Source organism: Manis javanica, chromosome 8 (genome assembly GCF_040802235.1).
Source record: "Manis javanica isolate MJ-LG chromosome 8, MJ_LKY, whole genome shotgun sequence".
NCBI classification, from domain to species: Eukaryota; Metazoa; Chordata; class Mammalia; order Pholidota; family Manidae; genus Manis; species Manis javanica.
In genome coordinates, this window is record NC_133163.1 from 55,598,640 (window position 1) to 55,613,415 (window position 14,776).

Sequence of the window (14,776 nt, forward strand, 5' to 3'; positions counted from 1 at the left end):
AAATATATGTTAACAACATTTCAGCAAGATTAAGTAAAAAACAGAAATAACCAAATGACCCATGAAGAAACTTGGGCATGTAGTGACTTAAGCTAGAAAATGCAAGAAAAAAGACAACTTTTAGTGGAAAGATACAGTTGATTTGGGACAAGACACATTTGAGATGTTAAAAAATGTATCAAAGGATAGACAGTTTTAGCACTGACATGTAAAGAAAGAACTTGGAAGTTTTCTCTCCCAATCTTACAACTGGAAAAAATTCAGAAAAACTGACTATCAATGATTTTTCTTGGACTTATCAAAAATTGTGGTCTCAGGGCAAATGGCATCTCTGCAATCTGGAGAAATATGTACATCCATTCAGTCACAACCAACATCTGTTTATCTGAAAAACAAACTGCTACAACCATAAACTTACATGATCACTTTAATGGTAATTTTGACAAATTGCTGAAGGTTGAGTTTGGAGCATAAGTGTGAGGAACTTCTGTGTTCCATAGTCTTAGACAGACTCCCAGACTTCCATCGGTTTTTACCTACAGGGTTATTACCAGGTTCCTAAGGTGAAGTTCCATGAAAAGATCTCAGTTCTCTGTAGAAGGAAGGGAACAGTAACCATTCTGAAACAAGCACAGCATCACTTTTGTGGGAAGTTCTGTTTTCTGGTGGCAAGGAATTTTTCAGAGTAAAATTCTGAAATGTAATTATGCATTGTAGTAAGCTGCTAGGTTTGTGGCAATTTACTATGCATAGAAAATTAATATACCTATAATAAAAAATAAACAGATTCAAGCCTTACACTTTATACAAAGGTTAACAGAAAAGGAAAATAGATTTAACTGTCAAATGTAAAACTATAAAAACTTCTAGAAGGAAATGGAGAAAAAAATCTATGTGGTTTTGGGTTTAGTAATGAGTTTTATTTATTTGCTTATTTATTTTTTCTTTAACAAATGTAGTCTTTATCTTCAGTAAAAATGAAAACTCATCAAGCAGGTTTCTTTTTAAATTGAAGTATAGTTGACATAAAATATTATCTTTGTTTCAGGTGTATAACATACTGACAATACACCCAAAAACATGATTGATAAAAAAAGAAAATTAATTTAGACTTTATTAAAATTAAAATCTTCTGCTCTGTGGAAGACATTGTCATATAATCAAAATACAAGTCAGACCAGGAAAATTAGTTCCAAAATATATCTGATAAAAAAAACTTGCATTAAAATTATACAAGAAATCTTAAAACTTAATAATAAAAGAATTTAAAAATATACAATGATCTGAACAGATAGCTCACCGAAGAATATATACAAATAGCAAATAAATATATGAAAAGATGCTCAAGAGGCTTTCTAATTAGGGAAAAGCAAACCTAAAAAAATGATATATAAATATTACAATGGCAACAATCCAAAAAATTGCAGTGCCAATTTTTGGTAAGATTCTCAAGCAATGGGTACCCTCTTTCATTTGTTGCTGGTGAGAACACAAAATGTACAGTCACTTTAGAAAACTACTTGGAAATTTTAAACAGTTTTACCATATGATCAAACACTAATACTCCTAGGTTTTAACCCAAGATATTAAAAATTTACATCAAAACAAAAACTTGTAAATAAATACTTATAACACCTTTATTCATAATCATTAAAAACTGAAAGCAACTAGGCTATCCCTTACTAGATGAATGGATTAACAAAACTGTCATGAATTTATACAACGGAATACTATTCGGTGATAAAAAGGAATGAGTTATGCAATCATGCAAAAACATGGATGGAATTTAAATGCATATTACTAAATGAAAGAAACTAGTCTGAAAAGACTACATACAGAATAATTTCATTTACATTACATTTTAAGAAAGAGAAAAATACAGAGACTGGACAAAGGTTCCAAGGATTTAGGGAGAAAGAAGGACTGAATATGTGAAGCACAAGGGATTTTCATTTTTAGGGGAATGAAATTACCCTATATGATGCTGCAATGGGGAACCCATGACACTGTACATTTGTAAAAACTCCTAGAACTTTACTACATGAAGAGTGAAAACAAAAATACTAGTTTAAGGGATTAGCTAGTTCAAGCATGGAATTCAGAATGTGACAAAATAATCTATGTTACAAATACAGGAAAGAGGGTAGGGAAAAATTCCTGACTTTAGTGATTTTCTAAATGAGTGGTGGCTGTTAAGACGAAATGGTAAAGGAACCTGTACTTTAGTCAATAAAGTTGCTTACCACAGAACTGTGGGTTAACAATTATGAAATCACTTTACATGCATACAAAATTAAACACGTTAAATGGGTGGCAGATAGTAGGAAGACTTTTTCACTGTTGGATAAACAAGAAGAGCCTAAATGATCCATGTGGTACTGGATTAGAGTTGGAGACTTCAGGGGAACTTACATTTAGCTTAATATAAAACCAAACTGAAATATTTGTAGATGTGTTTATATGTGTAGCTGTGTACACATTATTTCCTTGCTCTGCCAGCTGAAAGTATGTAATAGCAATAATACCAGAGAAGAAATGGAATAACTAATACCCAGTTCTTAGTTCCAAATACAGTTGTCCAGTAAAAAGACGTAGGGCTTTTTGAAAAATGGCTGATTCTACTCCTGTCAGGGTATTTAAATGATGAGCCAGGAGTACCAGTGCCAGAAAGAAAGCATTCAAACAAATGAACAAACAAAATAAAAGCAAACAGTGTGGCAATAAACATAGGGGTTCATATATCTTTTTGAATCAGAGATTTTGTTTTCTTTGGTTAAATTCCTAGAAGTGGAATTCCTGGGTCATATGGTATTTCTATTTTTAGTTTCTTGAGGAACCTCCATGCTGCTTTCCACAGTGGCTGCACTGATTTGCTTTCCCACCAGCAGTGTCGGAGAATTCTTTTTTCTCCATATTCTTGCCAATACTTAATATTTTTTGTCCTTTGGTTGTCAGCCATTCTACCTGGTATGAGGTGATATCTCTCTGTGGTTTTCATTTGCATTTATTGCTGCATTAAAGGATTCTAAAGAAAGAAATCCTGCCATTTGCAACACCATGGATCAACCTAGAGGGTATTATACTAGGTGAAATAAGTTGGAGAAAAATACAAATACCCTATGATTTCACTTATTTGTGGAATCTAAAAACAAAACAAAACAAACAAAACAAAATTAATAAGTAGAAGTAGATTCAATAAAATTGAGAATTGACTGGAAGTTACCGTGGGGGGAGAGAATGGACTGACTGGTGGGGAGGATGAGAGGATAAAGGGCGCAAAATTTTTCAATCATAATACAAATTGGTCACAGGGATGGTAGTACCGCATGGACAATATAGCCAATGATTTTATAACATCTTCTTATGCTGATAGATAGTAACTGCACTAGTTGCGACGAGGATTTAATGATTTGGCTAACTGTTGAACCACTGTGTTGTATACTTGAAACCAGTATAAGATTGTATATCAACTATACTTCAGTAAAAATTGAAAAAATATTTTGACTTTATACTAAAAAAAATAGATGGAGTTATATCAAAGGGACAAAAAAAAAACACAATAAAATAGCTACCAGTGATCAAAGCTCTAATAATTAGAGCAATACAATAAGCAACAGAGTACGGTATTATAACCCAATATATAAAGTAAATATTCATGAGTCCATATGATATTAATAATTGATGTAATAAATGAATAGAGGAGAATAGATGCATCCTATAGAGAAAAATTCCAAATTATCTGTGTAGATATCATCTACTTAAGAAAGGAGAACATAACTCTTCATTATTTAAGTATGAGTAATGGATAGTGACTTCCTTCTAAAGAGAAATGGGTAAAAAATAATAATTTTATAGTGGGGAAATCTAATGCTACTTCACCTAGGTGATCAAGCTTAACATCAAAATGATAAACCATGTAGATAATATATATCCTTAACATAATATGGTAATGACACTTTCTTCTGTATCTCTCTCTTCAAAATCCATTAACCCAGTCTAGTAATGTTCAAAATACAGATATGTGAAGTACTTAGGAATAGTTGGTACCCTGTACACTGATTGGACAACCAATATAGGCTACTGAAGTTGAGCAACAAAATGTCTTCTCTTAGAATTTTGTCTGGGTTCTAAAAAATGTCTTCTCTTAGAGTTGGGTTTGGATTCAAAAGCATGTTAATTGTTTTTCAATAAATAATATAATAATACCAGATTTAATTATTTAGGCTTTTGGATATATAAAATGTTGGGCTAATAATATTTCTGAGACATTTTAAGATACTTCTATATAGTAAGTTTTTTCTTTTATGCATTTACCATAAATTAGCTGCAATGGGGAACCATTAGCTGTAAAAAGAAAGGGGCATTGGTGATCCCTTGATATTGGCAACTTCTGATTAATTCAACTTCTTATTTAAAAAAACAGTTTCCTTAGATTTTTCAGCATGTTTTTCTCTCCCAATTGAATATGAGTTCTCTTAATTCCAAATATGACTTAATTTTCAATTTTGACATAATCTTATCAAAAAGGCCACTTTTAGTGTTCTTGTGCATTTTTTCTTATATATCTAGTATTTAGCATAAATAAGAATAGGGCATGTTTATGAACAGTAAATTTCCATATAAGCATTTTAATTTTCATTGAGATTATTTGAAGGGCGCATGTTTTTGTTATGTACTGTTACGTATTTTCATAATTACTTGTTATATGCACACATATTTATAGAGTTATCTTTAAATACAACCTAAGCTCCTAATTGATAGTGTGAAATTTGGAAAAAATTACTCACGATATTTTCTTTAGGTAGATAATAACATATCTGGCTTAATTTCCAGTTGAAATGAATATATTGCTTAATAATGCACTGCAGTATGAATCATACATTTTGAAAACCATTAGAGGTTTTATTGGCTCATTTTATTCATATATGTAACATTTTATACCTATTATTTTTATGCTAGCTTTTGTTTAGATTCGTACAATAGAAACTGAATTTAAAGAAAAACAATATACTTTTCATAAAAGTATGAATAGGTTTCTATTCTTAGTGGAATATGTAATATAGATAAGAAATGAACTCCAAAATGGAGTCAGAAATGAACTTACCACAAATTACGTTTCAGAATGAATGAAATCTTATTCTGAACCTAATATTTGAGACAATACAAAAATAAAATGTGTCTTAATGAGATTGCCATGACTTATATCTCCTGCATTAATTTGGGCTACATTTTTAATAGAATGGAAGGTAGCATTTTAAATACTCATCAATTTGCATCTCTGCCTCTAAAATTGTGATACAAAATGCCTAGTAAAGAAAAAATATCTACCACAGATATTCAAACAAGGGCTTCAAAGTGCAGTGTAGGGTACAGTTTCTTCAGCAAATCCTAGAATATTACATTATTGCTTGAGTCTTAATAATATTTGAGTTATTTATCTTCTAAATAGATAACAGATACGTTTTAAATACCTTCTAAGAAATCACTCTTTTTTATAAAGATATCAAGATATACTAACATTAATTAGCAAAGCTATTGATTTGTAGTCAGAATTGCCCTATCATTCACTGAATCTTTGATTTTTCTTTTGCTATGTAGGACAATCATCAGATACGTACAAACTGTGAATTCTGAATTTCTAATATAATTTTCAAGTTAGTACTTTCTTGCCACTATATATTCTTGAATTATTTAATTTTTTTACATAAAACATTGCTATGTACAGTGTAATATACTGTTTTTATGTGGTCTGGTTTTATATCCTGTTTGCCACACCCCACAGGGACAGGAGTTTGCTTGTGACTAAGACAGAACCATATTGACATGGAGGTGTTACCTGAAAGTATCTACATATCACTCTGTCTTCATGTCTACCACTATAGTTCCTTTCTCTAATGACTACTGCCGAAACTCTCACCTAGTTTATTTTAATTCTCTGGTCTTAATCTGGTGCCTTTCAAACCATTCTCTACACAGCAATTTGGATTCTGTTTTTAAATTGCAAACCAGTACATATAAGTTCTTGGTTAATCTTGTATTGACTCTCATCAAGCTTATAATAAAACTCAAGCTCTTTACTATGATATGTGAGCCATCGATGATCTAATGAAGCCACACCACATAAGTTTCTACTTCTTTGTGACAGGAGAAAAAATTATAAAGTGGTTAAATGTTTTGGCAAATGGATGGTTGCAGTGTTGACTAAGGTAGTATGAATTGGGTCTGATGGCTAGTGACACAGAATGAGATAGGAAAAAAATGAAAGTGACCAATTGATTGAAATACTTGATAAGGTTGAAGAAAATTCTGTAGTATTGGTAGTTCATTACATGTGCCTGAAGTTTACACTCATGGAAAAGGAATGGGTGTTTGAAATGGAGATTTTGGAAATGGTACAGATACTGTTGGTGACAAATTCTAGGGTATTTGTAAATGGATTTTGAGGGAGAGTAAATGGTAGAGGAAAAGATGGTTTAATCTAAGGTTGCTGAGATATTGAGAAGCCATTTTACTAAATTATTCATGCATGCGGAAGTGAATGATCTCAAGAAAAATGGTATGAACAATGGTGGAGGGGAGAACAGGGAGCCAGGTGGACAAACATCAAGAACTTGGAAAATGAGAACAACCATAGCTAAAAGACAGTTGCTTCAAAACAGTGGTGTTTTTTTAAGAAGGAGAATAAGCATGGTTTAGAAATAGTACAAGGAGCAATCTATTCATTTCCAGAATGCTGGCATATGAAATATTGAACAAAAGAAAATCTCTTTTTGAGAGGGCAGCATAGAATAGTAGTTTCCTCAGGTAAACATCAGATTTCCCCTAGAGCATGAAGGTGAAAGGAACCTAAAGAGAAGCTGAAAAGATAAACATTTTGCTGACACTTTGAATTTCTGGGGGCTTGGTGGAACGGTTTTCTGTGTAGAAACAAAGAATCTTTGGGTTGATTATCACATAAAAAGAATAGTGTGAGAATAAAAGTCTATAATATTTAACTGGTTGGTATGAAAGCCTTGAAATTCTGATGAAGGTTGAGATAAAGAAGGGATGCAGGCATAATGAAAACACTCTATATGCCTTTTGGAGGAAGGAAACTTTCTGGATAATTATTATTACTCTATAATTAACTGGAATAACTTGGCATCTGTCTAATCCAATGTTTTTTTGGAGTATGTTGATCAGCAGAAGGTATATATTTTTTCTGTGTATTTGCTCTTCATTTTTTTTCTCCCTTCTCTATTTAAACCATGGTAATATGAAGACACAAAAACATTTCCTTTCATTCTGGATTGTGCTGCATTTATTGTTGAGTATTAATGAAGAATGGATATGTGTTAAGGCAAATCCCTATCTGAATAACCTGCAATAAATAAGACATCTTATTTCAAGCTAAAAATGGAAGAATGCCTATGGTCCCAAAAATTTTAAGATACTATCCATGAAACAATTAAGTTACTTATAAGACAGCAATTTTATTTTAATTCTGTAGATATAGTGGGAAGAAATATGTTCTGCCACTTTCTCATTAGTTATTTTTTGTTTGAAAATTTTAATTTAAGGAATTATAAATGAATTCATGGTTTTAAAAAATATTTGAAATACTAAGTAACGGGGTTATGCATGGCTTGATTTTCTACATTTGGAAACCCTAAGACTGTATAAATTGGTTCAGTCTGAATTAGAAAACATTCCCATACTAACCAAAGCAATCTATAGATTCCACGCAGTCCACATCAAAATATCAAACTTTTTTTACTGAACTAGAGCAAATCCTAAAATGTAAATGGAACCACAAAAAATGCCAGATAGCCCAAGCAATCATGAAAAAGAACAAAGCCAGAGGTATCGTGCCCCCTAATTTCAAACTATACTTCAAAGTGATAGTAATCAAGAGTATGGTACTAGCACAAGTACAAATACATAGACCAATGGAACAGAATAGACAGCCCAGAAAAAATGCACACTTATATGTCAATTAATATATGACAAAGGAAGCAAGAATATACAATGGGAAAAAAAGTCTTTAATAAAAGGTGTTAGGAAAACTGGACAGCTACATGCAAAAGAATGAAACTGGATTACTGTTTTATACCATATACAAAATAAACTCAAAATGGACTAAAGAACTAAATATAAGACCTAAAACCATAAAACTCCTAGAAGAAAATATAGATAGTAACTCTTGAACATCAACATTAGTAATATTTTTCTGTATATGTCTCCTTAAGCAAAGGAAACTAAAACAAAAATAAACAAGTGAGACTACATCAACTATGAAGCTTCTGTAGAGCAAAGGACACCATCAACAAAACAAAAAGACAGCCTACTACATGAGAGAATATGTTTGCAAGTGATAAATTCAATAAGGCGCTATGCAACTCAACAACAAAAAACAAATAATACAGTTAAAAATGGGCAAAGGATCTGAATGGACATTTTTCCAAAGAAGACATACAGATGGTCAACAGGCACTTTAAAAAATGGTCACCATCACTCATCATCAAGGAAATGCAAGTCAAAACCGCAGTGAGATACCATCTCACACTAGTCAGAATGACTAATATCAACAAGAAAAGAAGTAACGAGTGTTGACAGGGATGTAGAGAAGAAAGAACCCTCATACACTATGTTGTACACCTGAAACTAATATAATATTGTATGTCAACTATACTTTAATAAAAAATTAAAAATAATATAAATTAACATATTCAACTATACTTTAATAAAAATTTTTAAATAATATAAATTACATATTTCCAAAAGCAGTAAAATCAGTTTGAAATTAAAATTTAAAAGTAGATTTTCTAGAGTATTCAAAGTAGGAAATAAAATACCAAACAAGTAGGTTGGAATTTCATAAAGCTATAACATTTTTCTCACATCATAAAAGAACAGAAAATGGAGAAATATTCCATGTTTCTGAAAGAAAAAAGCAGCGTTATTACACATACACACACACACACACACACACACACACTCACACTACTATGGAAATTTAAGCATTGAAAATTTTTTCTAAATTCTGTAAAAGTCAATAAATATTATGGGTTAGATGAAGTGATAGCGCTGCCACTTTGTTATCCTGAAGATTAAAGAAACAATGATAGGTTGGATAGTGGGGCTATCATCAGCACAGACTAGAACATATTTTATAGCTCTAATAGCAAAATAAACATGAGGTATATTACAGAAAAGACCAAGAAAAACAGAAGAAAATATTTACAAATGTATACTTATGTACAGTGAAAAGTATATATTGCATATAATATCATTGGACAAAAAGAATACTATTAAAATGGGGCTTACGGTATTGATAGTGTGAAAATCAAATGGATATGTATATCATTAATCAGAAAGAAGAATAAGATGAAAGAGGTTGAAAGACAAATGTTCATATCACATTAAGAATCAAATATGCAAACATATATAAATTAAACATAAAAAAAGTGAAATAAAACCTTAAATTGAATATATTATGTTGTAATTGAATAGCCTTATCAACTCAAAAGCAAAAAAAAGAATTTACAATGGCTACCAAATGTACTAAATTAAGTATACATGTATTTAGACACATTCTTTGTAGCATATTTTTGATAAATTTATAAATTAATGTATGAAATTTTGTATATATCTAGTTTATGTATACATAAATATTCTATATATACACACATTTTTTGGGAAAACTGAAAATATACAACTAGTAATATAATTCCTGCAATTTACATATATATATATATATATGTAATTTCATAACTTGTATTCTAATATATAAGTAGCTTATGTGACTATGGGTTTCCCAGAAGAAATAAAAATGAATAACCATTTGAAACACATTCATAAATATTAATGAGTACAAGATGTATGGAAAACTATTTTGTAATGAAATGGTAAACAATATTTAACATCCAACATAGAGGTGAGTGACGGTTAATGGAAACGCTGGCTGGAGTGTAAATTTATACTAATTGTGCTGTCATTGCATAGGAAATAATCAAAATATGAGATAATCCAAAAGTCTTATATTTATGTTTTCACATTATCGTTACCTCTCACATTGAAAAATAAATGTATTATTATAACAGTTATCTGAAATACAATGTATACAAATTATAGCCCTGTACCTTTGAAAATTTAAGGAGAGATAACCTTCTTGGGGAGAAAGCATTTCAATAGATCCAAAGAAATGTCTCCTCCAATTAATAGAAATCAGAGTCTTTGGAAAAGTAGGTGATTCTAGGGCTAAGACAGGTAAAATACATGATGAAATTCTAATATTTCTGATAACAAAATATATGAACTGCTCAAAACATCTTGGGGATATTTCAAAAGAACATAAAAGTAAGCTTGAGGAGGTTCCCATTGTTATATTTTAACATATTAGTTGAATAACTAAATGACTAGTGTTATTAATGAATTATAATATATTGGACTTTTAAAAAGAAGAAACTATATGCCCATATCTATACAAAAATAAAAATATGTAGGTTGATGGGAAGGAACATCAATACACACACATACAAACACACACACAGATAAGAGATACAGTGTTGAGGAGGTAAAAGTATTATGTACAATCGAAGTTTTGTGCTCTTGCAATCATAACATTTGTTTTAAGCAAGACTATTTCTAACAGATGCTAAAACCATTTGCTGTAAATTCAGTGGGGACAGAATATTAACACAATTTCATTTTCTTTTAGTAGAGTCTATATTAATTACAAATGTTAAACACTACCGTTCCCATGCAGTAAACTGGACTTTAATCGGGGCAAAATTACTTTAATCAAGTGATCAAAGTTATTTTTACCAATAATGGGGCAAACTAATATCTTGTGCCTCTAGGTGTGACATACTTATAAAGACAATATATCAGTTATATAATATTACTGCCATGAATATATAATCTGAAACTCTTCACAAAAAAACAATTAGTCAAGCCCAAATTGATGTAAACAAGCTCATTCTTTAAAAATGCTGAAGTCCTGGAAAACCTAGAAGAAATGGACAACTTAGAAAAATACAACCTTCCATGACTGACCAAGGAAGAAAGACAAAAGTTAAACAAACCAATTATGTGCAAAGAAATTGAAACAGTAATCAAAAAACTACCCAAGAACGAAACCCCTGGGCCAGACGGAGTTACCTCAGAATTTTATCAGAAACACAGAGAAGACATAATACTCATTCTTCTTAAAGATTTCCAAAAAATAGAAGAGGAGGGAATACTCCAAACTCATTCTATGAAACCAACATCACCCTAATATCAAAACCAGGCAAAGACCCCACCAAAAAAGAAAATTACAGACCAATATCCCTGATGAATGTAGATGCAAAAATACTCAATAAAATATTAGCAAACCGAATTCAAAAATATATCAAAAGGATTACACACCATGACCAAGTGGGATTCATCCCAGGGATGCTAGGATGGTACAACATTCGAAAATCCATCAACATCATCCACCACATCAACAAAAAGAAAGACAAGAAGATGACTGGTTAGCCAGAGACGGGTAAGATTCCTCAAGGGAGGAACAACCTAAGACAGGCACAGTCGCAGGGGGTCCATCAGGTGAGAAATTGGGGATCAACAGAAGTGAGGCTCAGAACCTCATCCCCCCTGCTTTGAGAGAAATCTTCTGCATCCGTGGATGTTTTGCTGCCCTTGTCTAGCTTGGATTAATACTTAGTCCATAGGCACACACCTGATCATCTACATTTGCCCTCTTACAGCACTAAACTATGTTTTCTACCTTTATCTTGCATCTACCTACCACTTCAGCATTTCATTAAAAATAAAAATAATAATAATAATAAAGGGAGAAATGTGGGATCCACATATAAATCAAGTATAAAAATCAAACGAATATTCATATTTGACCTGATTGTTTATAATTCATAATGCGTGATCAAAACCGAATGTTTCTGTGATGAATGCCCTTGTACTGTTCACCATGTAAGAATTTATTCACTATGTAAGAATTCATTCACCATGTAGGAACTTGTTCGTTATGCTTCAGAAGATTGGAGACTGACGAGAATTAGGCTTGAGATGGATTAATGATTGTACATTGAGCATTGACCCCCCTATACTGAATTTTATTGTTGTTAACAACCATTTGATCAATAAATATGAGAGATGCCCTCTCAAAAAAAAAAAAAACAGAAAGACAAAAACCACATGATCATCTCCATAGATGCTGAAAAAGCATTTGACAAAATTCAACATCCATTCATGATAAAAACTCTCAGCAAAATGGGTATAGAGGGCAAGTACCTCAACATAATAAAGGCCGTATCTGATAAACCCACAGCCAACATCATACTGAACAGTGAGAAGCTGAAAGCTTTTCCTCTGAGATCGGGAACTAGACAGGGATGCCCACTCTCCCCACTAATATTTAACATAGTACTGGAGGTCCTAGCCATGGCAATCAGACAAAACAAAGAAATACAATGAATCCAGATTGGTAAAGAAGAAGTTAAACCTTTACTATTTGCAGATGATACGATATTGTTCATAAAAAAACCCTAAAGAATCCACTCCAAAACTACGAGAACTGATATAGGAATACAGCAAAGTTGCAGGATACAAAATTAGCACACAGAAATCTGTGGCTTTCTTATAGACTAACAATGAACCAATAGAAAGAGAATTCAGGAAAACAACTCCATTCACAATTTCATCAAAAAGAATAAAATACCTAGGAATAAACACAGACAAAGAAGTGAAAGACCTATATCCTGAAAACTACAAGTCACTCTTAAGAGAAATTAAAGGGGACACTAACAAATGGAAACTCATCCCATGCTCATGGCTAGGAAGAATTGATATCATTAAAATGGCCATCCTGCCAAAAGCAATATACAGATTTGATGCAATCCCTATCAAATTACCAGCAACATTCTTCAATGAACTGGAACAAATATTCAAAAATTCTTATGGAAACACCAAAGTCCCTGAATAGCCAAAGCAATCCTGAGAAAGAAGACTTAAGTAGGGGGGGATCTCACTCCTCAACATCAAGCTCTACTACAAAGTCATAGTAATCAAGACAACTTGGTACTGGCACAAGAAAAGAGCCACAGAGAAGTGGAACAGATTAGAGACTCCATACATTAACCCAAACATATATGGTCAATTAATATTTGATAAAGGAGCCATGGACATACAATGGGGAAACGACAGTCTCTTCAACAGATGGTGCTGGCAAAACTGGACAGCTACATGTAGGAGAATGAAACTGGACCATTGTCTAACCCCATACACAAAAGTAAATTCAAAATGGATCAAAGACCTGAATGTAAGTCATGAAACCATTAAACTCTTAGAAAAAAACATAGACAAAAATCTCTTAAACCTAAACATGAGTGACCTTTTCTTGAACATATCTCCCCAGGCAAGGAAAACAACAGCAAAAATGAACAAGTGGGACTATATTAAGCTGGAAAGCTTCTGTATATCAAAAGACACCATTAATAGAACAAAAAGGAACCCTATAGCATGGGAGAATATATTTGTAAATGACAGATCCGATAAAGGCTTGACGTCTAAAATGTATAAAGAGTTCACACGCCTCAACAAACAAACACAAATAACCCAATTAAAAAATGCGCAGAGGAACTGAACAGACAGTTCTCCAAAAAAGAAATACAGATGGCCAACAGACACATGAAAAGATGCTCCACATCACTAATTATCAGAGAAATGCAAATTAAAAGCACAATGAGGTATTACCTCACACCAGTAAGGATGGCTACCATCCAAAAGACAAACAATAACAAATGTTGGCGAGGTTGTGGAGAAAGAGGAACCCTCCTACACTGCTGGTGGGAATGTAAATTAGTTCAACCATTGTGGAAAGCAGTATGGAGGTTCCTCAAAATGCTCAAAATAGACTTACCTTTTGACCCAGGAATTCCACTCCTAGGAATTTATCCTAAGAATGCAGCATTTAAGTTTGAAAAAGACAGATGCACCCCTATGTTTATCGCAGCACTATTTACAATAGCCAAGAATTGAAAGCAACCTAAGTGTCCATCGGTAGATGAATGGATAAAGAAGATGTGGTACATATACACAATGGAATATTATTCAGCCATAAGAAGAAAACAAATCCTACCATTTGCAACAACACGAATGGAGCTGGATGGTATTATGCTCAGTGAAATAAGCCAAGCAGAGAAAGACAAGTACCAAATGATTTCACTCATATGTGGAGTATAAGAACAAAGAAAAAAACTGAAGGAACCAACAGCAGCAGAATCAAAGAACCCAAGAATGGACTAACAGGTACCAAAGGGAAAGGGACTCGGGAGGATAGGAGGATAGGGAGGGATAAGGGGGCGAAGAATGAAGGGGGTAAAATGATTAGCATGCATAATGGGGGTGTGGGAGAAAGGGGAGGGCTGTACAACACAGAGAAGACAAGTAGTGATTCTACAACATTTTGCTATGCTGATGGACAGTGACTGTAAAGGGGTTTATGAGGGAGACCTGGCATAGGGGAGAGCCTAATAAACATAATATTCTTCACGTAGTTGTAGATTAATGATAACAAAATAAAAGAAGGAAATGGGGTATTACTCCCTGATAGCTTAAAACCAACTGCAAATCATTGATTAATGCTTGCTTTAAATATCCTTAATTCTGATCATTTAAAGGGTGTCATATGATCAGCTATGGTAGTACATTTTTCTGATAATATTCCCTTCTCTTAAAAAAAGAAAAAAAGCAGTTCTGTGTGGTGATCTGCAATAAGCTCTTCACAATGGTA